This window comes from Rhinopithecus roxellana, chromosome 12 (genome assembly GCF_007565055.1).
Source record: "Rhinopithecus roxellana isolate Shanxi Qingling chromosome 12, ASM756505v1, whole genome shotgun sequence".
Taxonomy (NCBI): Eukaryota; Metazoa; Chordata; class Mammalia; order Primates; family Cercopithecidae; genus Rhinopithecus; species Rhinopithecus roxellana.
This window is the reverse complement of record NC_044560.1, coordinates 9,076,894-9,103,816: the sequence shown is the minus strand read 5'-3', so window position 1 is coordinate 9,103,816 and position 26,923 is coordinate 9,076,894. Positions and strand designations below refer to the sequence as shown.

General features: G+C 42.6%; 2 protein-coding genes across 8 annotated transcripts in view; both read right to left on the bottom strand.

Moving 5' to 3' along the window:
* PLA2G2F (phospholipase A2 group IIF) overlaps positions 1–19,991 on the bottom strand; it is a 137,079-nt gene extending 117,088 nt beyond the window's left edge. For 4 of the 6 annotated variants that reach the window (XM_030913375.1, XM_030913379.1, XM_030913376.1 and 1 more), the window contains exon 1: positions 19,897–19,980. The gene's annotated coding sequence lies outside the window, so the exon portion shown is untranslated. Of the gene's footprint in view, positions 1–19,896 lie in introns of all 6 variants that reach the window. The other 2 variants (XM_030913377.1, XM_030913381.1) reach the window with 2 other exon arrangements.
* The window catches only part of PLA2G5 (phospholipase A2 group V), a 73,631-nt gene extending 53,604 nt beyond the window's left edge, over positions 1–20,027 (bottom strand). Inside the window, exon 1 of one of the 2 annotated variants that reach the window (XM_030913390.1) lies at positions 19,897–20,027. The gene's annotated coding sequence lies outside the window, so the exon portion shown is untranslated. The remainder of the gene's footprint in view (positions 1–19,896) is intronic. The other variant, XM_030913387.1, reaches the window with a different exon arrangement.
* Between the last annotated feature and the right edge of the window lie 6,896 nt (positions 20,028–26,923).

Genomic DNA, 26,923 nt, shown 5'->3' with positions numbered 1-26,923 from the left:
CAGGCAGACAGTCTGGCACTCCACCCTGGGCCTGGTAGTTAAAGACTGACCACTGATATAACCGGTTATGTTATCTATAGATTCTAGACATTGTATGGAAAAGCACTGTGAAAAATCCCTGTCCTTTTCTGTTCCATTCTGATTACTGGTGAATGCAGCCCCCAGTCACATACTCCCAGCTTGCTCAATCATCACTACCCTCTCATGTGGACCCCCTTAGAGTTGTAAGCCCTTAAAAGGGACCAAAATTGTTCACTTGGGGAGCTCGGCTTTTGAGACTTAAGTCTGCCAAAGTTCCCGGCCGAATAAAGTTCCTTCCTTCTTTAACTCAGTGTCTAAGGAATTTTGTCTGTGGCTTTTTCTGCTACATTTCTTGGTTCCCTGACTGGAAAGCCAGGTAATTGGCAGACGGTCTAGGCAGCCCCTTAAGCAACTTAGGCTTGCCCTGTGGAGCATCCCTGCAGGGGACTCCAACCAGTCTGAGTGACGCAGATCCAAAGAGCACTCCCGGCTAGGCAATTGCCCTGATGGGATGCCTTGCCAGAGCAGCATGTGGCAGGCCTCCACAGAGGATCAACGTGGTGGCTGAACACCAGGAAGGAACTGGCACTTGGGGTCTGGACATCTGAAACTTGGTAAGACTGGTCTTTGAAACTTGCCCACTCCATTTGAGTGGAAGCGTGGCCTGATCACCCACAGCATGCCTGTACCGGCACTTTGGTTTTTGTTTTTGACCTGATTTGGATTGCTTGATACTTTGGTTTTCGTTTCAACCTAGCTTGGATTTCCTGATACTCTGATTTTGGTTTTGATTACAGTTTTGTGTAAACTGTAAAAGTGTGTGTGTGCCCTTTTTATCCATTCTTTGATTTGTGGTGTGGGTATGATGTGAGCATGGTGTTTTGTCTCGAGGAAGCATGGGTCAGACACAAAGGAAGCCCACCCCACTAGGACTATGTTGAAAAATTTCAAAAAAGGATTTAAGGGAGATTATGGTGTTACTATGACACCAGGAAAACTTAGAACTTTGTGTGAAATAGACTGGCCAGCATTAGAGGTGGGTTGGCCATCAGAAGGAAGCCTGGACAGGTCCCTTGTTTCAAAGGTATGGCACAAGGTAACCTGTAAGCCAGGGCACCCAGACGAGTTCTCGTACATAGACACTTGGTTACAGCTGGTTTTAGAACCACCCCCCCCAACCCTACAGTGGTTGAGAGAACAGCAGTATAAGCGGCAGGCAGAGGCAGGGAAAGACCAGCAGAGAGAGAGAGAGAGAGGAAAGAGACGGAGAGAAAAAGAGGCAAAGAGAGAGAGGAAGAGACAGAGAGAAAGAGGTAGAGAGACAAAGAGGGAGTCAAGGAGAGAGAGGAGAGAGGCAGAGAGAGGAAGAGACAGAGGCAAAAGGAAAGTCAAAGAGAGAAAGACAGAAAGTCAAAGAGAGAAAGAAAGAGAGAGAGATATACTAGGAGTTAAGAAAAATACAGTGTACCCTATTCCTTTAAAAGCCAAGGTAAATTTAAAACCTATAATTGATAATTAAAGGTATTCTCCATTACCCTATAACACTCCAATACCACTTTGTTGTGGGTGTAAACAAGGGCGTATCCTGAAAGCACTGAGGCCTTCCTATCAAAAATCCTTGACCCTTCAATCCTTAGTGGCAATTGCTTTACTAACAGAAGAAAGTAGAAAAATAACTTTCAGAGGAAACCTCGTTGTGAGCACACCTCACCAGTTCAGAAGTATCCTAAGGGGGGGGGAAAAAAAGATGATTTAACATTAACCACTGAAAATTCTCGGCCGGGCGCGGTGGCTCAAGCCTGTAATCCCAGCACTTTGGGAGGCCGAGACGGGCGGATCACGAGGTCAGGAGATCGAGACCATCCTGGCTAACACGGTGAAACCCCGTCTCTACCAAAAATACAAAAACTAGCCGGGCGAGGTGGCGGGCGCCTGTAGTCCCAGCTACTCGGGAGGCTGAGGCAGGAGAATGACGTAAACCCGGGAGGCGGAGCTTGCAGTGAGCTGAGATCTGGCCACTGCACTCCAGTCCGGGCGACAGAGCGAGACTCCGCCTCAAAAAAAAAAAAAAAAAAAAAAAAAAAAAAAAAAAGAAAATTCTCTTAACCCAGCAGGTTTCCTAACAGGGGATCTAAATCTTAATTACCATACAAAGGTCCTACCAGACCTGGGAGGAACTCCCTTCAGGACAGGATTCTGGATGGTTCCTCCCGGGTAATGGAAGGAAGAAAAAAAGCCACCTATATCAATTCTAATTTGGACTAAACAGGTCTTATTAATGGCAAAGGATAATTGAAATCCCAAATTTACAAGGTTTTTAACAAAAGTAAACTTTACTAAAAGGTAATAGTGTAACATGTATTATAGTAACTTCTAATCTTGTGGCCCTAGACAGTCTAGTCCACAGATATAAAGGAAATTTGCTTTCGAAAAAAATGGTTATCATCTTCAAAAAGAAAAAGAGAGAGAGAGAAAAGGGGGCAGGGAAATTTATGTAAAAAAAAGTTATATGGTAAATTCTTGTTCTGAAATAAATTAACTGGTTGTTTAAAGAAAGAAATGTTTGTAATAAGTCAGAAAATTAAGGTATGTCAAAGAATTGTCTGTGAAAGTTGTGAAAGAGAAAAAAAGTTATAAAAAAAAGAAGTTATGCAAGAAATGTTGTATAATTTAAAAGTAATTAGCCCACCTGAATATAAAACTATTGAAGAAACAGTGTATGTGCAAGGTGTATAAGGAAAGTAAAATATATGGTAAAAGCATTATAAAGAGGCACAAGAATGTGAATTTTTACATTAAAAGGTTAAAAAATTGTTTTAAAGGTTTATGCAAGTTTTAAAACATTAATTGTAAAGGAAATTCTATGTGTAAACATATTGGTTAAAGTTAAAGGAGTATCATCCAGGTTTTCTGTGAACTGAACATTAAAATCAAAGCACAACAGGTTTTTCTTAAAGCACTAACCTGCTCCTTAACAAAACTTACTTTAAAAGGTTAAAAAGACTCTATAGAAATCGTACCTTATGGTCAGACATTAAAAATTGGATAAATATGTCTACAAGGTTTTATGAAATGTAAGTTTAACATTAATAACACACTAATATAAAGGTAAAATTTAGCTTTTCTGGTATAAAAATCATACAAGAAGCATTATTAAATATAAAATGGTGTTTGACTTTCTTTGGTCTAAAAACTAATAAAAATAGGTGCTAAAGGAAATTTCTCAGTAAGAAGGCATCAAAGACTATAAAGTCCACTGTTGATGTCTCCACATTTAAAACAACAGGTCAATTTCTTAGACATTATACACTTGGTTTATCTTCCACTTTCCTTTCCCTCAAAACTAAGTCTTTTAGCAGAAGTACCACCCCTAGAATTTCCAGTAAACCAGCACCAGCCTAAAGATCACCTTCTCATCAAAGGGTGGAAAGAAGGAAACTCAAGCCAGCCTAGGAAGGACCCTACCTTGTGCTGCTACCCCACGAGACTGCTGTTTGTATAGCAAAAAAGGGATGGATTCATCACACCTGAGTCAAAGCACTACCCCCTCCAGAGCCATGGACCACAGTCCCAGGGGAAAACCCTACCAAATTAAAACTAAGAAAAATTTAACTCTTTCATCTATTCTATTACTCTTTCTTCTTTCCTCGCTCTATTGCTGACCATATAGTTACTAACATAACCACGTCAATTTTGCCTCAAACTATTGCATTTAATGCTTGCCTTGTTATACCCTTGCCAAGTCAAGACAGCTCTCTAATTCAGAAAAGTACCTCTGTCCCTCCTGACTCTCCTCAGACTTGGCATTAGCAATTTAGGACCATTTAATCCAGGGAGATTTCGATAAAGACCCCAGTGATGACCAGGAGTTTTGCCCCCCGATGTAGAGCTTTTATGCTGTAGCTGGTCCAACATTCTGTGGACCACTAAAGAGCAAGGATGGACTGCCCCAACCAGTTTTTGTAATTTCCTAAAATCATACATTCATTTTACTAGAGGATCATAGAAGTCAAAGACTTAAAACAAACTTTGGCAATTAAGACAGGATACCAAGAGGCAAATGCCTAGTTGGAATGGATCAAATTTCTATCCACATGTTAAACAAAAGCAATTGTTATGCTTGTGCACATGGCAGGTCAGAGGCCCAGACTGTCCCCTTTCCACTAAGGTGGTCCTCCAGTAGACCAGGCATGGGCTGCATGGTAGCTCTTTTCCAGGATTCTACAGCCTGGAGTGATAAGTCGTGCCAAGCTCTCTCTGCTATATCCCAAAGTCTGGCACCCTGTGGGTCAGCCCCTGAGGGCCCTCCAGCTTCCATCTCCCAACACTAAGTTCGCTTCGTGTCTCTCATGACAGGGAGGAAACATGGTGTTCCTTGGAGACCTGAAGGGATGCAGTGAACTTAAGAATTTTCAAGAGCTTATCAATCAGTCAGCCCTTGTTCATCCCCGAGCGGATGTGTGGTGGTATTGTAGTGGACCTTTACTGGGCACTCTGCCGAATAACTGGAGTGGCACTTATACTTTAGTCCAATTGGCTACCTCTTTCTCCCTGGCATTTCATCAACCAGAGGGAGGAAAAGTAAGACATCGTAAGGTGAGAGAAGCCCCTTATGGGTCTTTTGACTTTCACATCTGCTTAGATACAATTGAAGCCCCATGGGGAATACCAGATCAATTTAAAACCTGAAATCAAATAGCTGCAAGATTTGAGTCAATATTTTGGTAGGTGACAGTTAATAAAAATGTAGATTGGATAAACTACATCTATTATAACCAATAGCAATGAGCTTTTCATGAGTTAAAAAGAAAAACTCATGTGGGCCCCAGCCCTGGGGCTACCTAACCTGACAAAACCTTTTACATTATATGTGTCAGAGAGAGAAAAAAAAAATGGTGGTTAGAGTTTTGACCCAGACTGTGGGGGCCTGGCCAAGGCCAGTGGCCTACCTCTCTAAACAACTAGACAGGGTTTCTAAGAGTTGGCCCCCATGTTTGAGGGCCTTGGCAGCAACTGCTCTGCTAGCACAAGAAGCAGATAAGCTAACTCTTGGGCAAAACCTAAACATAAAGGCCCCCCATGCTGTGCTGACTTTAATAAATATCAAAGGACATCATTGGCTAATGAATGCTAGACTAACTAAATACCAAAGCTTGCTCTGTGAAAACTCCTGCACAATCATTGAAGTTTGCAACACCCTGAACCCCACCAACTTGCTTCCAGTATCAGAAAGCCCAGTTGATCATAACTGTGTAGAGGTGTTGGATTCAGTTTATTCTAGCAGGCCCAACCTCCAAGACCATCATTGAACATCAATAGACTGGGAGCTGTACATGGACGGAAGCAACTTCGCCAACCCTTGCAAAGTGACTCTCAAGAAGACGACAAGCCCTGCCTCAGTCACACTCAGAAGTTGACTGGTCCATGCACAGCTGAAGCATGAAGAAACTCATCACAGGACTCATTTTCCTTAAAATTTGGACTTGTACAGTAAGGACTTCAACTGACCTTCCTCAGACTGAGGACTGTTCCCAGTATGTACATCAAGTCATTGAGGCAGGACAAAAGGTTGCTACAGTCCTATTATTTTATGGTTATTATAAGTGTACTGGGACTCTAAAAGGAACTTATTTGTGTAATGCTATACAAGATATGTAGCCCAGGAAGTGACCAGCCTGATGTGTGCTATAACCCATCTGAGCCCCCTATAATGACCGTTTTTAAAATAAGATTAAAGACTGGCAAATTCTAGGTTCTGAAAAACCTCAATTATTAGACAATACTGTATAGCAAGGGTGAGGAAGGACTTCACCCTTCCTGTAGGAAGACTCAGCTGCCTTGGGCAAAAACTGTATAATAGTACTACAAAAACAGCCACCTAGTGGAGTTCAAAACATACTGAAAGAAATCCATTTAGTAAATTTCCAAAGTTGCAAACCATGTGGACCCACCTGGAGTCCCATCAGGACTAGACAGCCCCCACTGGATTGTACCAGATATGTGGGCATAGAGCCTATGCCAAGTTACCTGACCAATGGGCAGTTAGTTGTGTTACTGGCACCATTAAACCATCCTTTTTCCTACTGCCCATAAAAACAGGTGAGCTCCTAGGCTTCCCTGTCTATGCGTCCTGGGAAAAGAGAAACATAGCTATAGGCGACTTGAAAGATGATGAGTGGCCCCCTGAAAGAATCATACAGCACTGTGGGCCTGCCACTTGGACACAAGACGGCTCGTAGGGATACCGAACCCCCACTTATATGTTCAACTGACTCATACAGTCACAAGCTGTCTTAGAAATTATCACTAATAAAACTGGCAGAGCTCTAACTGTTTTAGCCCAGCAAGAAACCCAGATGAGAAATACTATTTATAAAAATAGACTAGCCCTAGACTACTTGCTAGCAGCTGAAGGAGGGGTCTGTGGAAAGTTTAACCTGACCAATTGCTCTCTGCACATAGATGACCAAGGGCAAGTAGTTGAAGATATAGTTAAAGATATAACAAAGCTGGCACATGTGCCTGTGCAGGTGTGGCATGGGTTTAATCCTAAGTCCATGTTTGGAAAACGGTTTCCAGCACTAGAAGGATTTAAAACTCCTATAATAAGAATTATAATAGTAATAGGAACCTGCTTGTTGCTTCCCTGTGTGCTGCCTTTGCTCCTTCAAGTAATGAAAAGTTTTGTTACTACCTTAGTCCATCAAAATATTTCAGCACAAGTGTACTATACGAATCACTATCAATCTGTCTTGCAAGAAGACATGGGCAGTGAGGATGAAAGTGAGAACTCCCACTAATGAGTGAGGTTCCCAAAGGGGAGGAATAAGTGAGGGGACCACCCCTCATATTATCTTATGCCCAATTTCTGCCTCCAAAGAAAGAAGAAGCAAAAGCTAAAAGGCGAAAGTGAAATCTACAGGCAGACAGCCCGGCCCCACACCCTGGCCCTGGTAGTATTAAAGATCCACCCCTGGCCTAACCGGTTATGTTATCTACAGATTCCAGACATTGTATAGAAAAGCACTGTGAAAATCTCTGTCCTGTTCTGTTCCGATCTGATTACTGGTGCATGCAGCCCCCAGTCACTTACCCGCTGCTTCCTCAATCGATCACGACCCTCTCACGCAGACCACCTTAGAGTTGGAAGCCCTTGAAAGGGACAGGAATTGCTCACTCAGGGAGCTCAGCTTTTGAGATGCAAGTCTGGGGAAGTTCCGAGCTAAATAAATCTCCTTCCTTCTTTAACCTGGTGTCTGAGGAGTTTTGTCTGCGGTTCGTCCTGTGGCCCTGAGAAATATCGCCCATTATCTCTCCATATCATCCCCCAAAATTTTTGCTGCCCCAACACTTTACCACTATTTCATTTTATTTTTCTTATATAGAAGACAGGAATATCAGGCCTCTGAGCCCAATCCTGCACATATACATCCAGATGGTCTGAAGTAACTGAAGAATCACAAAAGAAGTGCCTTAACTGATGACATTATCTTGTGAAATTCCTTCTCCTGGCTCAGAAGCTCCCCCACTGAGCACCTTGTGACCCCTGCTGCTGCCTGCCAGAGAACAACCCCTTTGACTGCAATTTTCCACTACCTACCCAATTCCTACAAAACTGCCCCACCCCATCTCCCTTTACTGACTCTTTTCAGACTCAGCCCGCCTGCACCCAGGTGATTAAAAAGCTTTATTGCTCACACAAAGTCTGTTTGGTGGTCTCTTCACTCAGACGTGCGTGACTCTCTGGAGGGGGTGTCCCCTCCTATAAAACTGCCCCACCTCATCTCCCTTTACTGACTCTTTTCGGACACAGTCTGCCTGCACCTAGGTGATTAAAAAGCTTTATTGCTCACACAAAGCCTGTTTGGTGGTCTCTTCACACAGACATGCGTGACACTCTGGAGGGGGTGCTCCCAGACCTCAGCAAATTGTCCTATTGATTTGAGCTATAAATTTAGCTTACGCTGGTACCAAGCACCTATAGGAGATTTGTCAAAGGTCAGGGGTACCTCCACTCAGAATCCCTTTGTGGTTGCCAAAATGTAAATGCTGAATATCTGAGACAGGTTTCAGTTAATTTAGAAAGTTTATTTTGTCAAGTTTGAGGACACACACCCATGACACAGCCCCAGGAGGTACGGACGATATGTGCCCAAGGTAGTCAGAGCAGTTTGTTTTTATACATTTTAGGGAGACATGAGACATCAATCAACACATGTAAGATGAACATTGGTTTGGTCCGGAAAGGCAGGACACTTTGAAGCTGGTAGGGGGCTTCCAGGTCTGAAGTAGATAAGGGACAAATTGTTGTATTCCTTTGAGTTTCTCATTAGCTGCTCCAAAGGATGCAATCAGATACACATTTATCTCAGTGAGCAGAGGGGTGACTTTGAATAGAATGGGAGGCAAGTTTGCCCTGAGCAGTTCCCGTCTTAACTTTTCCCTTTAGCTTTGTGATTTGGGGGCCCCAAGATTTATTTTCTTTTTACAGAATAATTGTTGATGTCTTTGACTGGAATTTGAGGTATCAGTATGAATTCATCATGTGAGTAAATGAGTGTGAGTGTGTGTGTGTGTGTGTGTTTGCCAGCTTTGAAGCAATGACATCCCACTAGCGGTGAGCACTCTTAGTTCCCAGATATTTGTTTCTAAGTGCCATTTTGAAAAAAAACAAAAAGAAAAGAACCATGATATCTCAGAAAACACATGACTAATTCCAGGGCTTTGAAAGACAGAAGATAAGTTTGGGGCATTTTGTGGTGTCAGAAAGTAGGATGTGCTAAAACAAAGCAAAAACAAAAACAAAATGATGGGGAGATGCACATAAGTAAGATGGCTGAATAGGACTCTCCATTGCATCCCTTTGCATCATCTTGAACAGCTATCCATGTACAAAAATACCTTCACAAAAGTTAAGGAAACCAGGTGAAAGATTACAGCGCCTGGGTATAGCAAAGGACATATAGTATTGCTTTACTATACTGTAGCAAAGGGTATAGCAAAGCAAAATAAACTTTCTAAATAACAAGTGACACCCTGAAGAGTGTAGGAAGGACAGTTTTTTTGTTTGTTTAATTATGTTGTTGTCTATTGAACAAAATCATTAAGGGCAGAAAATCCGAATACAAGAGTAGAAAGAAGACTCAAAACCCATTCCAGTCCATGGTGGTTCTTTGTGAGTAGAGTATGGTAGTGAGAATGCATTCCACAATATCTAGTTTATAAATTTTGTTTTACGGCCCACAGGGTCAAATGAGAGATATATTACAGATGGTTATATTATAAACCTAAGTTTAGGCCGGGCGCGGTGGCTCAAGCCTGTCATCCCAGCACTTTGGGAGGCCGAGACGGGCGGATCACGAGGTCGGGAGATCGAGACCATCCTGGCTAACCCGGTGAAACCCCGTCTCTACTAAAAACTACAAAAAACTAGCCGGGTGAGGTGGTGGCGCCTGTAGTCCCAGCTACTCGGGAGGCTGAGGCAGGAGAATGGCGTGAACCCGGGAGGCGGAGCTTGCAGTGAGCTGAGATCCAGCCACAGCACTCCAGCCTGGGTGACAAAGCGAGACTCCGTCACAAAAAAAAAAAAAACCTAAGTTTAGGAAACCTGACCAAGCTTATGCTTAAGGTCTGTTCTTTTTGTGATCTGATTAAAAGCCTGCCAATCTTGAATTATCTAAAAACTGTACATCCACAGACAGTGAACCTGTAACTCAAGACTCAAGTGCTACAATAGGTTCACAAGACCCTAATTGAGCTTAGGAACCCAGTCCCACAGCCTCTGCAAGCACCTACACCTGGAACCCAGCACCACCGCAGCTGACTGTAGACAATGTCAGATCTGATGCCAAGAGGTATATCCTCAGCTGTGTCTCCACTGTGGGGAAAATGAGAATAGGAGGACTCCAAAAGCCCTTGACGCTGAGAACATCAACAACAACAGGACTGTTGTTGCTGCCAAAGCTTCTACAGTCTAGGCCACTTAGTTGCCCACTATTATTACTTATCCTTTTTTTCTTTTTTTGAGACAGGGTCTCAATCTGCCACCCATGCCAGAGTGCAGTGTCCAATCACAGTCTACTGCAACTTCAAACTCCTGGGTACAAGTGATCCTCCTCCCTCAGCCTCCTGAGTATCAGGGACTACAGGCATTTACCACCATGCCCAGTTAATTTATTTCTTGTAGAGATGGGGTCTTGTTATGTTGTTGTCTCAAACTCCTGGACTTGAGCAATCCTCCTGCCTTGGCCTCTCAAAGTGCTGGGATTACAGAAGGATTTAACCTTATCTAGAGCTGAAACGAATTTAGAGAGCAGAGCAAAATATAAAAGTAGAAGAAGCAGCAGGAAGAGTCCTGTGGGCATTCCTGGTCCCCAGGAAAGCCATTTCTGACTTTGTCTCACATGGGTCCTTGGGGAGGGCTCCTAGAGTAACTGGGGAAAGATCACAGGAAGAAGGAAACTTCCAGTTGAATCTCGTAATAATTTTGACTGGCTGTGAACTTTCCTGAGCAGAATTTGTTTCGGGCAGCGGAGCGGGGGGTGGTGGGGACAGGGAACAGAAAGTGCAGATATGACCACAGAATCCACCGCAGGCAGGGAGGGGCAGGGCCTAAAAGTCCTGCTTGCTTTCTCATCAGGGAGGCTTGTAGCCTGGGGCAAAATCTCAGCCCTGTTCTCCAGCTGCCTGGATATAAACTCAGGGCTGATGGTGGAGCACAGTGGGAATAAGACTAGTCTTGCTGGCTGCATGGGAACTGGGTGAAGCCTGTCATTGCCAGCTTTCCCCTACTTCCCTGGTGACCTGTATGACACAGCAAAAGCAGCCCTGGGAACATAATGTCATTGGCCTGAGAACCACATCCCTATCCCCCACAGCCACTGCAGCAAGCCCCATCCAAGGAGAGTCTGAGCTCAGACATGCCTAACCCGGCTCACACCTGATGGTCCATCTCTACCAGCCCTGGCAGCCAAAGACAAAAAACATAATCTCTTGGGAGCTCTATGATCCCACCCATTGCCTGAAAAACCTGAATACTTACTTAGGCAACCTTAGGGCAAACTTATATTCCCCATACTACCACAGCTGATAGTCTCTTGAAAGCATCAGCCGCTAGTTGGAGGCCAGCCAATGCAAGCCATTACAGCAACTCATAACAGTACAACCCTGCTCAAGAAAGGAGAAAACAACAGCTAATTCCACTGCCTGTAACATCCTGGCCAACTAGATGTCCTGAGTCTGTCCATGTGACAATTTCACTGCTAGCACAACCAGCATTCAAGAAAACCAGCACACCAAATAAAACTACAACCAAGGACCCTCACAGAGTCCTCTTCACTTCCCTGCTACCTCCACTGAAGCAGGTGCTGGTATCCATGGCTGAGAGACCTGAAAACGGATCACATCACAGGACTCTTTGAAGGCATTCCCCAGTATCAGTCCAGAGCCCAGTAGTTCTGCTGGGTGGCTAGACCCAGAAGAACAATAATGATCACTGCAGTCCGGCTGTCAGGAAGCCCCATCCCTAAAGGGAGGGGGAGAGCACCACATCAAGGGATCACTCCATGGAACAAAAGAATCTGAATAGCAGCCCTTGAACCCCAGATCTTTCCTCTGACACAGTCTACTCAAATGAGAAGGAACCAAAAAAAAAACCAATTCTGGTAATAAGACAGAGCAAGGTTCTTTAACACCCCCATAAGATCACACTAGCTCACCAGCAATGAATCCAAACCAAGAAGAAATCTCTGGATTGCCAGAGAAATAATTCAGAAGGTCAATTATTAAGCTACTCAAGGAGGCACCAGAGAAAGGTGAAAACCAACTTAAATAAATTTTTAAAAGGCCAGGTGCGGTGGTTCATGCCTGTAACCCCAGTACTTTGGGAGGCCAAAGCAGGCAGATCATCTGAGGTCAGGAGTCCAAGACCAGCCTGACCAACATGGAGAAACCTCATCTCCACTAAAAATACAAAATTAGCCAGGCATGGTGGCACATGCCTGTAATCCCAGCTACTCCAGAGGCTAAGGCAGGAAAATCATTTGAACCCAGGAGGCAGAGGTTGCAGTGAGTCGAGATCATGCCATTGCACTCCAGCCTGGGCAACAAGAGCAAAACTGTGTCTCAAACAAAAAAAAAAAAAAAAGAAAGAAATTTAAAAAAGAATACAGGATATGGACAAAGAAGTCTCTAGAGAAATGGAGAGCATAAATAAAAAAAAATTGCAACTTCAGGAAATAAAAGACACAGAAATGCAAAATACACTGGAAAGTTTCAACAACAGAAGAAAACAAGTAGAAGAAATAACTTCAGAGCTTGAAAACAAGGCTTTCTAATTAATCCAATCTGACAAGCAGAAAAGAAAAAAGAATTTAAAAAAAATGAACAAAGCCTCCAATAAGTTTGAAATTATGTTAAATGACCAAATATAAGAATGAATAATTGGTGTTCCCAAAGAAGAAATCTAAAAGTTTGGAAAATATATTTTAGGAAATAATTGAGGAAAAATTATCTGGCCTTGCTAGAGATCTAGACATCCAAATACAAAAAGCTCAAAGAACACCAAGGAAGTTCATCACAAAAAGATCATCACCTAGACACATAGTTATCAGGTTATCTAAAGTCAAGACAAAGGAAAGAATCTTAAGAGTTGTGAAGCAAAGGTATCAGGTAACCTATAAAGGAAAACCTATCAGATTAACAGCAGATTTCTCAGCAGAAACCCTATAAGCTAGAAGCGATTGGGGTTGTATCTTTAGTCTCCTTAAATTAAACAATTATCAACCAAGAATCTTGTATCCAGCAAAACTAAGTTTCAGAAATGAAAGAAAGATAAAGTCCTTTTCAGACAAACAAATGCTGAGAGAATTCGCCACTACCAAGCCAGCACTACAAGAACTACAAAAAAGGAGTTCTAAATCTTCAAACAAAACCTTGAAATACACCAAAATGCACCTTCTTAAAGCATAAATCCCACAGGACCTATAAAACAGTAACACCATGAAATAAAAAAACAAAACAAAAACAAGGTGTTCAGGCAACAACTAGCATAATAAACTGAATAATACCTCACATCTCAATACTCACATTGAATGTTTAAATGACCTATATGCCCTACTTAAAAGATACAGAATGGCAGAATAGATAAGAATTCACCAACCAAGTATCTGCTGTCTTCAAGAAACTCATCTAACACATAAGGACTCACATAAACTTAAGGTATGGGGATGGAAAAAGATATTCCATAAAAATGGACACCAAAAGCAAGCAGATTGTTAGTCCAAACTGCACCATTTTGTAAGATGCCCACTATTTTGCAGACCTTGGTCAAAGTGAAACATTCCACAGAGGTTCAGGCTGTGAGAAACAGCCTGTCTCTTATATTCTGCTGGGAGAAAATGCAAGGAACACCACATTCTGCCGGAAAAGGGCCAGAACTGTCTCATCCTGGGAACACGTTATCAACATTTTCCCAGGCAGCAGGCCATGCCCTGCAACACCCCTCCCACCCGGGCCTATCAATTGCCCCAGCCTGTAAGTAGTGGTGGGAACTGGCATTAAGTTGGTCTCCCATCTCTATAGGTCATATTCTGGACATAAAGCCTGGATTTGCTGTTAAGCTGCTCTCTCTCTCTCTCTTTTTTTGTCTTTCTTTAACCCTCACTTTCCCTTCAAAACCTAACATTTTGGGTGCCAAAACCTGGAACGGGGATTTTCTAAATTGGTAAGTCTTCTCCTGCAATCTCGAAAGCAGCAAGCAGCAAAAACTAGACCCAGACCTGCTTCCAGATCCTGAGTGGACTCCCTGTTCCCAGCCCCCTTCCCTCATTCTCTCTTCTTCTCCAGCCCTGGGATGACCTCCAGATCCTGATCAAACTCTCCATCCTCTTTTTCCTTCCTTCCTATTTCTGGGTGACTCTGGCAAGGATCAACCCCATTGCTGGACAACACATCCAACACCTGTCTCCAATTAGTGGGTGAACCTCCCTTTTCCTCCTTTCATCAGTCTCAATATCCCCTTAACCCAGCCAGCCTCAGGGACCTCAAACCTACTATCTGTAAACTTTTACAAGCTCAAGTTCTCAAGCCTGTCAACTCTCCCCAAAACACCCCTATCCTGGCTGACAAGAAAACCAGATGGGTCTTACCACTTTGTCCAGGATCTCTGAGTTAATAACCAGGTGGTGGTTTCAATCCATCCAGTGGTCCCCAACCCACATACTCTACTCTCCCATATTCCCCTATCTACCACACACTTCTCTGTATTGGATCCAAAGAATGCCTTTTTTTTTTACTGTTCCCTTGGATCTGGCTTCCCAAAGTTTTTTTACTTTCACTAGGTCAGAGCCTGATACTCACACATCCACTCAACTAATATGGACTTCCACAGGAGTTCCAGAATAGCCCCTTCCTATTCGAACAGGCCTTCACCAAGGACCTAGCTGAACTTCCCCTTGCTCCTAACACCCTCCTCCAATACATCAATAACTTCCTTCTCTGTAGCCCCTCCTTTGACCTGTCCATCCAACACACTACTCAGCTTTTAAACTTCCTCCATAGTTGAAGATATCAGATCTCACCCACAAAGGCTCAGGTAGCCTAAACCCAGGTCACTTACCTTGGGATTGCTCTAACCCCTAATTCTTCGGCCATCCCAACCCAACAAAAGGAGCTAATTAGGGACAAACCCCTTCCCCACACAAAGAAGGGCTTCCTCTCCTTCTTGGGCCTTGTGGGATACTTCCAACTGTGAATTCCCAACTTCAGCTTGCTGGCCAAGCTGCTCTACATGAATTCACAGCCAGAAGTATCTCACAAGGCCCATCCTAGAACCCCTGAACGCAGCTCGCCCCATCAACTACCTCTTTAAAAACAAAACAAAACAAAGCAAAATGCCCTTTTAATGACGCCAGCACTGGGACTGCCCAACCCCACCAAGCCCTTTACTCTGTAGGTACATTCTAACCAAGGCCTTGCTCTTGGACTACTCTGCCAAACATCCAGCAACACCCCACAAACTATTGCATACCTCTCAAAACAACTGGACTCTGTCATCCAAGGCTGGCAACTCTGCCTAAAAATCTTGGGTGTGACCACATTGCTGGCCTCAGAGGCACAGAAACTCACTCTCTAACCAACACACTACTATTGCATCTTCCCATAACCTACAGGACCTCATAAGCCATCAATTCCTTCTATCCCTCCTGCTATCTTGCTTACGGCAGGTTTACGTCTTATTCATAGGTAACCCTCTAGTCACTTTCCAGAGATTAAAGCTGCCCTCCTCTCTGTAAACACCTGAGCTCTCTCACTCCTGTCTGGACCTCTTAGACTCCCTCTCCTCCTGCTTCCAACACATTTTGCAAGCCCTTTTGCAGCGAACACCTACATGGTTCATTAACAGAAGCTCTTTTAGGGAGCTATGTCCAGCAGCTGGCTATGTCATCATTGCCAAAAACAAACTCCTAGAATCCAATGCTCTCCCACCCCATACTACCTCTCAACAGGTAGAACTACCTCTCAACAAGCGGAGCTAGTTGCCCATCGTAGCAAAGGGAAAAAGGAAAGCGTTAACCAATTTACACCAATTCCAAATATGCACACCATATCCTACATGCTCACGCCTTAATCTAACAGAAAAGGGGTTTCTAACTACAAAAAGGAATCCCCATAGGAAATGGCAAACTCATACACAAACTGTTGGAGGTGGCTAAACCACCACTAAAGGCCACCATTATCTATTGCAAGGAACACTGAAAGGCTACAAATGCCATAACCAAGGAAAATGTCTTCGCAAATTTGGCAGCCTGGCAGGCAGCCCTTAAAACCCCATCATTACTGCCCATTTTTCCCAACATACACCCTGATATACCTAGGAACAACAAACCTCACTCGTCCAGGCTGATGCTGTTCAGGAAGGAGGATGGTTTTACCTCAGTAATAAAATTGTCCTGCCCAAGTCCCAGGAACCTTCTGTACTTTCACACGTACACAACCATTTCCATACTGGTTACCGCCCCCTACGCCAACTCTTATATGCATTTTCCCACCATGACTGCCAATCTACTAAGGCATGTTCCCTTTGCACTCAAATTCCCCCTCAGGGAGCTATCAAACCACCTCCTTTCCCCACACACCAGGCCTGAGGACAACTGCCAGGGCAAGAATGATTGGCAAATCAACTTCACCCACATGACCCCCCGTAAAACGAGTCCAATACCTTTTGACAATAATAGATACATTCTCTGGATGGATAGAAACTTTTCCTATCACCACCAAGAAAACACACATACCGTCACTTCTATTCTCTGTATTACCCGCATTATTCTCCCGTTTGGACTCCCCTCTTCCATCCAGTCAGACAACAGGCCAGCATTTGTTTCACAGGTTAACCAACAGCTAGCGAAGACTCTAAACATTAAATGGGCATTCCATATACCTTATCGCCACCAATCTTCAGGTAAAATTAAACAGACCAATGCCCTTTTAAAACAAATAACCAAACAGTCCCTAGAGGTTAAGATGGCATGAACTTCACTTCTCTCCTTGGCCATCATGGTTTATGAGTCATGCCCTAAAAGCCCCTCAGCCTAAGCCCATTTAAACTCATATACAATGCCCTTTTATCCTCCAGAATCTCTCTGTATCTCCTCCCACTTCTATACTGGATACTTGGCCTGCATGACGCCTCACTCAACATCTAATAAGACAGTACGCAAACACTTAACTGCCCCAGCCTAAAAATCCATCATCAAAACACTCCTCCTTGTCCCTACAACCAGTGGACTGGATCTGGATCACAGACTTCTCCTCCTCCCCTCTCCAACCTAAGTGGAAGAGTGCTCACCAGGTTATCCTAACTACTCCCACATCAGGAAAGCTAACATCCTTTCCACACCAGATACACCATTCCAAATGAAAAAGAGCACCAAATTTACATCCAGAAATTCCCTCCCCCACAAAAAAAAAAAAATTCTTCCTTCCTTACAGGACTAACCTAGCTGCACTTAACAAAAATTCCAGAAGTTGCCAATCCAGAAGGCCCTGGTCCATAACACTCCCCACCTCCAATTTCAAATCTTTTATCTTGTACATTGTTTCAGATCTTTCCTGGTATTCCTTCCCCACGTCCCTGGATAATCCACTCCAATTTCCTACACTAATCCAGGAGCTGTGGCTGCAGGGTATCTTCCAAAATTTCACTACCACTCAAATCTCCTTTTGTCTTCTTTGTGAGATACTCTAAGTCCCCGCCCCCAGCATCTGGCAGTAGGGCCCCCTTTGTCAACTTCAGACATTACCTCTTAAATCAGTCACACTCCCCGGTTTCTTCCAACTGTTAGATTTCTTTGTCCACACAAATCCAGCAGTTCACAGCCCTTCCTGTTAATCTAACCACATAAACCCGGTCCAAACTAAGCCTACCTCTCACCTACTCAGCCAATCCATTCTCTCGACTGCAACCTATACCCTTCGGCACTATCAGAACCACAATGGCTATTAATTACAAAAACCCATCTCTCTCTCTCTCTCTCTCTCTCTCCAAAACCAAACAGCCTTCTTCTCCTCCCTGACCAACATTCCCTATCAAGCCTTCATAGGGGCAACCCTTACTAACAACTGTGGGGGAAAGAAAGAGAGTTCAGACTGTTACTGTGTCTATGTAGAAAGAAGAAGACGTAAGAAACTCCATTTGGTTTTTGTACTAAGACAAATTCCTCTGACTTGAGATGCTGTTCATCTGTAACTTTAGCCCCAACCCTGTGCTCACAGAAACATGTGCTGTGTTGACTCAAAATTTAATGGATTTAAGGTTGTGCAGGATGTGCTTTGTTAAAAATGTGTTTGCAGGCAGTATGCTTGGGAAAAGTCATCGCCATTCTCCAGTCTCAAGTACCCAGGGACACAATGCACTGCAGAAGGCCGCAGGGACCTCTGCCCAAGAAAGCCTGGGTATTGTCCAAGGTTTCTCCTCACTGAGACAGCCTGAGCTATGGCCTCATGGGAAGGGAAAGACTTGACCATCCCCAGCCTGACATCCATAAATGGTCTGTGCTGAGGAGGATTAGTGAAAGAGGAAGGCCTCTTTGCAATTGAGATAAGAGGAAGGCATCTGTCTCCTGCTCGTCCCTGGGAATGTAACATCTTGGTGTAAAACCCAATCATACATTCTATTTACTGAGATAGGAGAAAATTGCCTTATGGCTGGAGGTGAGACATGCTGGTGGCAGTACTGCTCTTTACTGCACTGAGATGCTTGTGTAAAGTCAAAGGTAAATCTGGCCTACATGCACATCAAGGCACAGCACCTTTCCTTAAATTTATTTATGACACAGAGGGCTTTGCTTACACGTTTCTCTGCTGACCCTCTCGCCACCATTACCCTATAGTCTTGCCACATCCCCTTTATCGAGATAGTAGAGATAGTGATCAATAAATACTGAGGGAACTCAGAGACCAGTGCCGGTGTGGGTCCTCCGTATGCTGAGCGCCGGTCCCCTGGGCCCACTGTTCTCTCTCTATACTTTGTGTCTGTGTCTTATTTCTTTTCTGTCTCTCTTCCCACCTGACAAGAAATACCCACAGGTGTGGAGGGGCTGGCCCCCTTCAACAACTATTCAACTTTGAAAAACAAAAAGTTGGAACAAAAACTTTATCCAGGATTCAACCCCCACCTTCTCATGGTTTGCCACCATAACCTACAAATTTTGTCTGTCCACTCCTATTGTTTTCTTTCTGTGTAGCACAAACTCTTATCTTTGCCTGCTGGCAAGTTGATCAGGAATATACACAGTGGTGTTTCAATCACCAGACATTAACATTTTGCCTAACAATGAAACTATTCAGGTTCCTTTCCTAATCTCTATTTCCTCCTCCTCCACACACACCACACTAACTATACACATCATTCCCCTATTAGCAGGACTGATACGTAGGTGCTGGGAACAGAAGACTGTGGTCCCTTTAAATGATACGGAAGTGGGGAAGAGAAGTGCTGGATAGAGGAGGGCATGGCCCCTGGTAGGGCTCCATCCTCATAAACCTAGGTGAGGACAGGCATTTGCTGCCCAAATGTTGCATTTCCCAAGACCAACCTGGCCTGCCAGGCCCCCATCCTGTGCCTATAAAAACCCGAGAGGCTAGCAGGCAGACACACAAGCGGCTGGACGTCAAGAGGAGCAGATCAGCGGAAGAACACACAGGCAGCTGCAAGTTGAGAGGCGCATATCAGCGGAGGAACACACGGGTGGCTGGACGTCCAGAGGCAGGAAGCAACAGGCAATAGCATGCTGGCAGGCCACCGACCGGCCTAACGACATGGAGTTTGGCAGGAGCAGTTAGAGGAGAGCCCAGGGTGCCAAGTGACCTGACTCCAGGGGAAAACCATCTCCCTTCTGGCTCCCACATCTGCTGAGAGCTTCCACTTAATAAAACCTTGCATTCATTCTCCAAGCCCATGTGTGATCCAATTCTTGTGGTACCCCAAGGCAATAATCCAGGATACAGAAAGCCGTCTGCGACAAGGTAGAGGATCTAATTGAACTGGTTAACACAAGTTGCCCATAAATGGCTAAACTAAAAGAGCACACTGTAACACATGCCCACTGGGGCCTCAGCTGTAAACACTCACCCCTAGACACTGTCGTGGGGTCGGAGCCCCACAGCCTGCCCATCTGTATTCTCCCCTAGAGGTTTGAGCAGCAGGGCACTGAAGAAGCAGTTACGATCCCATCGCACACCCTGCGAGGAGTACAAGGGAACGTTTCTTGTTTCAGACTAAACATCTCTGCTGCACTCAAAACCGGGATAGCAGGTTACCCCTTTCTTAGGGCCCTTAATCGTCCTCCTCTTAACAGTTGGCCTATATATACTCACCTTCAGAGCCCAGTCAGTCTCCCAAAAGCTGAACTCCCTTGTCCAGGCAGCCATCCAGAAACACATTGACACCATCCCTTCTCCTCCAAGTCCAGTATCAGCGCTTCCAGGGAAACAACTCTAAAGTCGAACACCCACCACTTCAAAACCCAAACCTTGGTTACAGTGCCCCTAATTCAACAGGAAACAGCCAGATAATCAACAACTCCCCTTTTCCTTTTATATTAAAGTAGAAGACAAGAAAGTCCAAACTGCACCATTTTGTAAGTCCCCCGCCATTTCACAGACCTTGCTCAAAGTGAAATATTCCACAGGGATTCAGGCCATGAGAAACAGCCTGCCTCTTATCACAGTCTGCTGGGAGAAAGTACAAGGAACACCACATTCCACCACAACAAGGGCCAGAACTGCCTCATCCTGGGAACATGTTATCAATATTTTCCCAGACAGCAGGCCATGTCTCCCCAGATCCCTCCTGTCCAGGCCTACAGATGGCCCCAGCCTGTAAGCAGGGATGGGCACTGACGTTAAGCTGGTCTCCCACCTCTATAGGTCTTATGCTGGGCATAAAGCCCGCACTTGCTGTTAAGCTGCCCTCTGTGTGTGTGTGTATTTTTCTGTAACCCTCATCTTCCCTTCAAAACCTAACAGACAAAACAGGCTTTAAAGCAACAATAGTTTAAAGGAAAAAGAGGGACATTATATAATGATAAAAGGACGAATCCAACAGGAAAATATCACAATCCTAAATATACATCCACCTGACACTGGAGCTCCCAAATTTATAAAACAATTTTACTACTAGACCTAAAAAATGAGATAGACAGCAACACAGTAATAGTGGGGGACTTCACTACTCCATTGATAGCACTAAACAGGTCATCAAGACAGAAAGTCAACAAAGACACAATGGACTTAAAGTATACCCTAGAACAAATGGACCAACAGTATTTACAGAACACTCTACCCAACAGCTGCAGAATATACATTATATTCATCAGCAAATGGAACATTCTTCAAGATAGACTGTATGACAGACCACAAAACAAGTCTCAACAAATTTAAAAAAATCTAAATTGTATCAAGTGCTCTCAGACCACTGTGGAATAAAATTGGAAATTAATTCCAAAAGAAACCCTCAAAACCATGCAAATACATGAAAATTAAATAATCTGCTCCTGAATGATCAGTGGGTCAACAATGAAACCAAGATGAAAATTTAAAAATTCCTTGAACTGAATGACAGTAACACAATTTATCAAAACCTCTGGGATACAGCAAAAGCAGTGTTAAGAGGAAAGTTCATAGCATTAAATGCCTACATCAAAAAGCTTAAAGGGGCACAAACTAGACCTAAGGTCACATCTCAAGGAAATAGAGAAACAAGAAGAAACCAACCCAAACCCAGCAGAAGAAAAGAAATAACAAAGAACAGAACAGAATTAAATAAAATTGAAACAAAAATACAAAACATAAATAAAACAAAAAGCTTCTTCTTTGAAAAGATGAACAATATTGATAGGCCATTAGCAAGATTAACCAAGAAAAGAAGACAGAAGATCCAAATAAGCTCAATTAGAAACAAAATGGGAGACATTATAACCAATACCATCGACATACAAAAGATCATTCAAGGCTACTATGAATAACTTTGTGTGCACAAACTAGAAAACTTAGAGGAGACTGAAAAATTCCTGGACATACACAACCCTCCTAGATTAAACTAGGAAGAAATAGAAACTTTGAACAGACCAATAACAAGCAGAGAGATAGAACTGGTAATTTTTTCAAAACCCAGAAATAAACCAAAATACCTACAGTCAACTGACCTTTGACAAAGCAAACAAAAACATAAAATAGGGAAAGGACACTCTATTCAACGAATGATGCTGGGATAATTGGCAAGCCACATTTAGGAGAATAAATCTGGATCTTTATCAGTCACCTTATACAAAAATCAACTCAAGATGGATCAAGGACTTACATCTAAGACCTGAAACTATAAAAATTCTAGAAGATAACATTGTAGACATTAGCTTAGACAAGGATTTCATGACCAAGTACCCAAAAGAAAATTCAATAAAAACAAAGATAAATAGATGGGACTTCATTAAACTAAAGAGCTTTTGCACAGCAAAGGAGCAGTCAGCAGAGTAAACAGATAACCCACAAAGTGGGAGAAAATCTTCACAATCTATACATCTGACAAAGGATTAATATCCAGAATCTACAATGAACACAAATAAATTAGCAAGAAAAAAACAAACAATCCCATCAAAAAGTGGGCTAAGGACATGAATAGACAATTCTCAAAACAAGATATACAAATGGCTAACAGACATATGAAAAAATGCTCAACATCACTAATGATCAGGGAAATGCAAATGCAAATCAAAACCACAGTGTGATACCACCTTACTCCTGAAAGAATGGACATAATCCAAAAATCAAAAAATAATAGATGATGGCATTATCTATTATTGTGGTGAACAGGGAACACTTCTACACTGCTGGTGGAAAATGTAAACTAGTACAACCACTATGGAAAACAATGTAGAGATTCCTTGAAGAACTAAAAGTAGAACTACCATTTGATCCAGCAATCCCACTACAGGATATCTACCCAGAGGAAAATAAGTCATTATACAAAAAACATACTTGCACACTCATGTTTATAACTGCACAATTCCTAATTGCAAAAATGTGGAACCAACCCAAATGCCCATCAATCAATGAGTGTATAAAAAACTGGTGTATATATATACGATGGAATACTACTCAGCCATAAAAAGGAATGAGTTATTAGCATTCACAGCAACCTGGATGAGATTGGAGACTATTATTCTAAGTGAAGTAACTCAGGAATGGAAAACCAAAAATTGTATGTCCTTACTCCTAAGTGGGAGCTAAGCTATGAGGATGCAAAGGCATAAGAATGACATGGTGGACTTTGGGGACTCAGGGGAAAGGAGTGAGAAGGGGTGGGGGATAAAAGACTACAAAGTGGGTACAGTGTATACTACTCGGGTGATGGGTACACCAAAATCTCACAAATCACCACTAAAGAACTTACTCACAGCTGGGTGTGGTGACTCACACCTGTAATCCCAGCACTTTCAGAGGCCAAGGTGGGTGGATCATGAGGTCAGGAGATTGAGACCATCCTGGCTAACATGGTGAAACCCCGTCTCTGCTAAAAATACAAAAAATTAGCCAGGCATGGTGGTGGATGCCTGTAGTCCCAGCTACTCGGGAGGCTGAGGCAGGAGAATGGCGTGAACAAGGGAGGTGGAGCTTGCAGTGAGCCAAGACTGAGCCACTGCACTCCAGTCTGGGCAACAGAGCGAGATTCCATCTCAAAACAAAAAGGAACTTATATAGCCAAACACCACCTGTTACCCAATAACCTGTGGAATTAAAACGAAATTTAAATAACATAAAATACCAACAAAAAAAAGTCCAGGACCACATGGATTCACAGCTGAATTCTATCAGATATTCAAATAAGAATTGGTATTTCTCTATCTTTTGGAATTGAAACTATTCCAAATAATGGAGAAAGAGGGAATCCTCCCTAAATCATTCTATGCAGCCAGTATCACCCTAATAACAAAACCAGGAAAGGACATAAAAACAGCAGTAATAAAAACTACAACTAATATCCCTGATGAACATAGATGCAAAAATCCTCAACAAAATACTAGCTAACTGAATCCAACAGCACAGGTGGATTCACCATGACCAGGTGGATTTCATACCAGTGATGTAGGGATGTTTTAATACACACAAGTCAATAGATGTGATACACCACATAAACAGAATCAAAAACAAAAACCACACGATCATCTCAAGAGATGCAGAAAACGCATTTGACAAAATCAAGAATCATAAAGATTAAAACCTTCAGAAAAATCAGCATAGAAGGGACATATCTTAAAATAATAAAAGCCATCTATGACAAACCACAGCCAACATTATACTGAACAAGGAAAAGTTGAAAGCATTCCTTCTGAGAACTGGAACAAGACAAGGATGCCCACTTTTACCACTTCTAGTCAACATAGTTCTGGAAGTACTAGCCAGAGCAATCAGATAAGAGAAAAAATAAAGGGCATCCAAATTGGTAAAGGGGAAGTCAAACTGTCACTGTTCACTGATGATATGATCGTACATCTTGAAAACCCTAAAGACTCATCCAAAAAGCTCCTAGATTTGATAAATGAATTAAGTAAAGTTTCAAGATACAAAATCAATGTACACAAATCAGTAGCACTGTTAGACACCAATAATGACCAAGCTGAGACTCAAGTCAAGAACTCAATCCCTTTTACAACAGTTGCACATACACAGACACATAAAATGCTTAAGAATATATCTAACCAAGGAGGTGAAAGACTTCTACAAGCAAAACTACAAAACACTGCTGAAAGTATCATAGATGACACAAACAAATGGAAATACATCCCATGCTCATGAATGGGTAGAATCAATATTGTGAAAATGACCACACATCCAAAAGCAATCTACAAATTCAATGTAATTCCCATGAAAATACCATCATAATGTTTCACAGAACTAGAAAAAACAATCCTTAAATTCATATGGATCCAAAACAAACAAACAAACAAACAAACAACAACAACAACAACAAAAGCCCACATAGCCAAAGTAAGACTAAGCAAAAAGAACAAATCTGGCCGGGCGCGGTGGCTCAAGCCTGTAATCCCAGCACTTTGGGAGGCCGAGACGGGCGGATCACGAGGTCAGGAGATCGAGACCATCCTGGCTAACACGGTGAAACCCATCTCTACTAAAAAATACAAAAAAGCTAGCCGGCCGTGGTGGCAGGCGCCTGTAGTCCCAGCTACTCCGGAGGCTGAGGCAGGAGAATAGCGTGAACCCGGGAGGCGGAGCTTGCAGTGAGCTGAGATCCGGCCACTGCACTCCAGCCTGGGCGACAGAGCGAGACTCCTGTCTCAAAAAAAAAAAAAAAGAACAAATCTGGAGGCATCACATGACCCAACTTCAATCTATACTATAAGACTATACTCACCAAAACAGCATGATACTGGTACAGAAATAAGTACACAGACCAATGGAACAGAATAGAGAACACAGAAATAAAGCCAACTTACAGTCAACTGATCTTAGACAAAGCAAACAAAAACATGAAGTAAGGAAAGGACACCCTATCCAACAAATTGTTCTGGGTAACTGGCAAGCCACAAGTAGAAGAATGAAACTGGATCTTCGTTTCTCCCCTTATACAAAAGTGAACTCAAGATGGATCAAAAGGCTGGGTGTGGTGGCTCATGCCTGTAATCCCAGCACTTTGGAAGGCCAAGGTGGACAGATCACTTGAGGTCAAGAGTTCAAGACCAACCAGTCTGGCCAACATGGCAAAACCCTATCTGTACCAAAAAATACAAAAATTAGCCAGGCATGGTGGTGCATGCCTGTGGTCCCTGCTACTCAGGAGACTCAGGTGGGAGAATTCCTTGAACCCAGAGACAGAGGTTGCAGTGAGCCAAGATCACACCACTGCACTCCAGTCTGGGTGACAGAGTGAGACCCTGTCTCAAAAAAAAAAAAAAAAAAAAAAATCAAAGACTTAAATCTAAGACATGAAATCATTAAAATTCTAGAAGATAACATCAGAAATACCCTTCTAGACATTGGCTTAGGCAAAGAATTCATGACCAAAGACCCAAAAGCAAATACAACAAAAACAAAGATAAACAGATAGGACTTCATTAAACTAAGAAGCTTCCGCACAGCAAAATAATCAGCAGAGTAAACAGACAACCCACAAAGTGGGAGAAAATCTTCACAAGCTATGCATCTGACAAAGGACTAATATCCAGAATCCACAAGGAACTCAAACAAATCAGCAAGAGAAAAACAAATAATCCCATCAAAAAATGAGTTAAGGACATGAATAGACAATTCTCAAAAAAGATATGCAAATGCTCAACATCACTATTCTCAGGGAAATGCAAATCAAAACCACAGTGCGATACCACCTTACTCCTGCAAGAATGGCTGTGATTTAAAAATAAAAATAAAATAGATGTTGGCATAGATGTGAAAAGGGAACAATTTTACACTGCTGATGGGAATGTAAACTAGTCCAACCTTTATGAAAAACAGTATGAATATTCCTTAAAGAACTAAAAGTAGATCGATTATTTGATCCAGCAATGCCACTACTGGGTATCCACCCAGAGGAAAAGAAGTATTTATATGAAAAAGACACTTGCACACGTATGTATATAGCAGCACAATTCACAATTGCAAAATATGGGACCAGCCCAAATGCCAATCAATGAGTAGATAAAATGTGGTAAATATACATATATAATATAAATATATTATATATATATATACACACACACACCATGGAACACTACTCATCCATAAAAAAGAATGACATAATGGCATTTGCAGCAACCTAGATGGAGTTGGAGATCATTATTCTAAGTGAAGTAACTCAGGAATTCAGGAATGGAAAAACAAACATCATATGTTCTCATTTATAAGTGAGAGCTAAGCTATGGGGACACAAAGACGTAAGAATGATATAATGGACTTTGGGGACTCGGAGGGGAAGGGCAGGAGGGGACTTAGGAATAAAAGATTGCATATTGGGTACAGTGCACACTGCTTGGGTGATGGTACACCAAAATCTCAGAATTCACCACTAAAGAATTTATCCATGTAACCAAACACCACCTGTTCCCCAAAAACCTACTGAAATAAAACAATAAATAAAATAAAATGCTATATGCAATGTAGGTGACAACATTTTTGATACACTATCACTAGCAAATAAATTACCATTCAACTTTTGTTTTGTTAATACGTACGATATGTATGCTAGTGTTTGTTTAATTTGCATTATTTTTATAATTGACTAAGTGTTGTTTTATGTTTATAAATTTTATTATCTTATTATCTTCTGGTTTATTTACTCAGGTCTTAGCGTTTATTGCAAATTCCGTTAACCTTCTTCCCCTCCCCCCAAGAA